This window comes from Magallana gigas, chromosome 3 (assembly GCF_963853765.1).
Source record: "Magallana gigas chromosome 3, xbMagGiga1.1, whole genome shotgun sequence".
Lineage (NCBI taxonomy): Eukaryota > Metazoa > Mollusca > Bivalvia > Ostreida > Ostreidae > Magallana > Magallana gigas.
In genome coordinates, this window is record NC_088855.1 from 19,422,501 (window position 1) to 19,427,500 (window position 5,000).

The window sequence follows — 5,000 nt, forward strand, 5'->3', positions numbered from 1 at the left end:
ATCTACTACCTTGGCACCATGCATCAATTACACGACAGAAATAGTTCATGTTTTTACATACTAATTATAAGTTCCATTGTGACAGATGTCCAGATCTTTTTCTCGTCAATATACTAGCTTGCTTATTAAATCTCCCTCTACGCTGCAGCAACAAATGTTTCAGTAAATGTTAAATTTTTTAAAAGAGGGAGGGGCTAAATTTTGTGCCAATATATAGATCATTCAATCCAATTAACACAAAATCATCTCTTTATTTTTTTTTTTATGTTTAACAAAAAACACAAAAAATTAAAAATCATTCTCCCTCACCTCATCAAATCTTAATAAAATCAAGAAATACTCACGCATAATGAGTGGCACACAGAAATGACTAATTAAAACAAAATTACTAATTATTATGATGTCTTACCTAATGTGTTCACCTTGATTTTGTTGTGTCTTTTCTGTATTGATGAACTTTTTACAGCCGCCTAGTAAAAAATCAACTTCTCTTTACCGACTGCCCTTTGATTCTGAAAAAGCATTTTTACACTGACTTGTGAAGATAAATTACTTGTTATCTAAGATAGAATCACCAAATTAACATGTGTATATTATGTACATCCAAACTTTCTCAATTAATACAACAAAAGGGAGAAAAAAATCAATAGACAGAGAGTTACAAATCTAAATATGGATGCAGGATGTTAGAAATCAGATAACGCTTTCTTTCACAACTTAAAGCCCTGTTAAATCATCGAAAATTTATGCAAGCATTTTTAATTCTTATGTCATATACATGCACTCTGTTCGCTAACACAAAAATGATCCCTCAGACTCTATTATTGGCTTTTGTTTTCCAAATAGAGCTCTACAGCATATAATCTTTCAATTTCCACTTTTAGCAGAAAGCAATTGACAAATGTCTTGAAAACGCGGCCCTCATTAGGAAATTAATAATTAAGCAAAAATAATAACGCACTTGAAGTGCCTGTTGGAAATGGGCAATCCTTAAAATAATTTGAGCTCAAAGATGAATAAGTGTTCAAACTGATCTAATTATTCAATCATTTTTGTTCCAGCGAGGATCATTTTTAATGCTTGATTATCATTGTCACTTTCGGAAGTTCTTTTTCTTTCGATTGTCATATCTTTGGCAATAAAAAAAGGAGTGTATAGCCATTTTAAGACTTAAAATTTATGGAACTATGCAGTTAGGTTTAACTTTAAAAAATGAAAGAGTCACAGCGAGAAAAATCAGTTAAAATTTATACAGGCACTAAAACAATATATTCATATTGACAAGCATGTTGAAGCTTGCAGTAAGAAAGCCATTATATCTCAAAAGCCATAGGGGAAGTTTTACAAGCATTTTAATTAGACCAAGATAAAGCACAACCAAATGTATGCAAATGAGAGGAGTTTAATTCTTATCAGAAAATAAAACTTGGAGGGAGTAACAAGCACAGTAATTTCTGTGGATCTCTGGGGCAAGCCATGGGCCCCGATTGACTTATTTACATAAGATTATTGTTTGCTTTTCTCTTACTGTTACAACCAGCAAGTGCATGTTTATTGGGGTGCAGCATGGGAAAAAGGGGTGCTGAAAAGTTCCAAAATCTGCAAGCCGATAATGGAATACAATCACTGCAAGTACCTTCAAGCCTTCATCATTATGGTTTCCTGCTTGCAGAATCAAATGACCAGATTCTATCAGTAGGTTTTTAATTATAAGAAAAAGTTTGGCAACATTCTGTCCCTCCATGGACCCTCAAATAATTTTCAATTTAGCAAGAAAGAAATGTATTTTGGTGTAATACAATTAAGCCATTTTCTAGTCATATATTAAAGAAAAGATAACACAAATTAAACATTGAAAAGTCATATTTTAGTTTGAATGTGACATGAAACTGCTTGATAAAAACCAAGGATTACTTTTGATCTGTTCCTTATCATAAAGGTTTTAGAAAATAAAGAAGCTTGTGTTAAGAGGCCAAATTAATTTCCAGTACCATCCTAAATAACACCTAATATTAATATCTTTTTCTATACAAATGATCCTGCAGTACACTTGAATTCAGTGGGCTGGTGTTTAAGTCTGCTTTATTGCAGACAGATTGAAAGACGACGAAGAAGAAAAATAAACCAGATATTTTTGTTTGTGAGATGATGTGCAAATCTAGACTGCCATCAAATATAGTAACTCTCTTGTTCTTTGATGACAACATTTCTTCTAGGGGGGGATTTCTGTAAAAATTAATGCTCTAGATCTCTCTTGAGAACTGCACCCATTTTTGGTCCTAAGAGAGTTTATCCTAATCTGTTCTGGTCATCTACTTAAACTGGACAAAAAAGGTGCCTTAAGAAATTCGCCTAGTCTGGGCGATGTCAATTAAGCAAAAGGAATTTGTTGACATCATACCAAAATTTGACTTATTTTTACCACTAGATAAAGCTAGGTTGCAAAAAATGGCTGCAGCAACAGACAATGATTGCATTGCATAACAACACACCAACAGCTTCAGCTGAATTGAAATATCATTGTTCAATTGTGCTTCAATATAAGACTCTTGTTTTGTGAAAATTGATATTTTGCGCCATTAAATTCAAATCTACACACATTACATAATGCTGCAGAGAGGTCCATCAATAGCAGCCATCAATATTTATTTATGGAAATTTATTTGTTTGTAACATCCAATTAAGCACACAATGAATTTGTCAATTAAAAGCCACAGTCAAATTAAAATAGTACTTTTTTTTTTAGCAATAGCTGTTAATCTCTGATATTCGACCATGGCAATATTACATTTTGCCTTAGACAACTGGGCATTGACAGAAAGGTTATAACTAGAGTGGACAAATGGGCATTGACAGAAGGAATTTAAGCTTTGCAGTAGAAAATATTTTGAGACCCCCCAAAAAAAATGGACATTTCTTCTACATGCATTAATAGGAAAACCTAATGACATCCCCCTTTTACCTTTCAAAAACCTTTGAATTAATGAGAGTTATGATTGTGACAAATTGCACCGAAACCACAAACAAATGAGAGGTTAGATATTTTAAATCCTAATTAGCCTAATGTACAAGATCACATTTTTAACCCAACATCCATCACGTGTGCGTTTCTTAACTGTGGGTGACACTCGTCGTCTTTGTGCGTAACTGATTGCTAGGTTGGCATGTTCTAACACTTTTTAATTAAAGAAAAGGCCTCATAATTAAATATTTCACTGCCCTTGGTTGACAATCTATAGGTCACCTCTATTAATCAAGTCTTAGTTTGGTAACAATAATGATCAGCTATTTTAATTACATAGATTTTCTTTTTACACGGAATGCTTACAGCCCATTTAGTCCTTTAATCATTGGACTTGCACACCTGTGTTTAACAGCTGAAATGTTAATAACTCCTCCAACAGCCATGATGCTACGTAATTAATGTTAAGGTATTATATTTGCTTGAAATTAAGAAATTTGATCAGATGAGTTGAGCTTTTTCTACAATACATAATTTGTTTATCAATTTCATATGTGTGTGGGTGCAGCCTTTTGGGTCTGTCTGAGATAGTTTGTCAAAGCAATTAAAACTTTATTTTCATATACACTAAATTTATCAGAATTGCTTTGTTTGAAGTTCATGATAGCATTATTGCTGAGACAGTTCTAAATTAATAAAATGACTTTGCATGTTCTAGTATGTACCTGTCAATTTAAGTCATCAGGACTTCTGATGGCACAGCTGCTCTAAGACTGCAAATGCCTAAACCTCAAACGTCCTAAACAATATTAAAGCTGCTTCATACTGGCAATTTCTGTTTGATTAATACATGTGATAAGCTTAATTAATTATACCAAACATGATGATCTAGATCAAGTTTATTGTGCGTAGTACTTTGTCTGTGAAAAACAATCCACAGTTTTGAGCCAATATATTATCAGGACTGCATGTCCATGAACCTTGACAGAGTGGGTGGGAGGGAGGGGGTTACTAGTGCCTGCAGCATAGTTATGAGATTTTAGATATTAAAAAAAAACACTCAGTAATTCATTAGTATTGTTTTCTGTGTCACCTGATTCCAATTCTGAACTACCTCAGTACTCATACTTTTTCGAATAGGATAACATTTACAGTAAAACACGGTTATAGCAAAAATGCTTACAATGAATCGACATGTACAGCGTAGTGAATTTCACTATGACTCTATTTCATGAAAAATTGACAGATATAAACAAATACGCTTATACCAAAGCAAAATCGCCCGTCCCTTGCACTTTATTATAGGCATGTTTTACTGTACAAAGTTAAATGCAGAAAGATTTATTTCTAGCTAAAAACTGTTACAATTAACCTTATCAATTCTTAAAAGTTTTTTTATGTGCCATAAATAATTGATGAATTACTTGTGAAATGATAATGTGTAGAGTAAGTTTTCAGAGTCTACATTTTACTAAATACTTTTGAAAATCAAAACAGTTAAGACTTTTGAATACAGTCTATACGGGGACTAAAGTTTTCATCACATCATTGCAATATACAACAGGTCTTTAAATGGAGCTCTTTCTTCACTTCAGCCATAATCAAAAAAATGTAACTTTTCACTTGTGTGTGAATGTGTGTTGCTATTCAGTAAAGACACCACAGTTTCATCAAATTCATGACCACCTTTATCAAATAGATCTAATTAATACCTTAAATTCTAGCAGTCACCCGCAGCTCTATTGAAAAATCAGGGCTAATTTCTACCAAGCTATTACAGGCCCAAAAATTTACAAATGATTTCCTGTGTCATTTTGCGGAGTCCTCTCAGAAGTAAATTGGGTTCTTTGTGAAACACAAACAAAAGACAGCGAAAAACTGTTCCCTGGCAAGTACTTATTAATGCAAAGTTTATACACCATACCTGTTTGCTGTATAAACTATTAATAAAATGATTTTTTGTGTAAATAATCATTCTTCACAGCAATTAACACGAAAAACCAACCAACCTTTGAGGGTTTTAAAAACGGGGATAAAT

General features: G+C 32.9%; 1 protein-coding gene across 4 annotated transcripts in view; it reads right to left on the bottom strand.

The window, feature by feature from the left end:
- Positions 1-5,000, bottom strand: part of LOC105332773 (zinc finger homeobox protein 4) — a 73,496-nt gene that overhangs the window by 37,565 nt on the left and 30,931 nt on the right. For all 4 annotated transcript variants that reach the window (XM_011435475.4, XM_011435502.4, XM_011435484.4 and 1 more), the window contains one exon: positions 410-512. The gene's annotated coding sequence lies outside the window, so the exon portion shown is untranslated. The remainder of the gene's footprint in view (positions 1-409; positions 513-5,000) is intronic.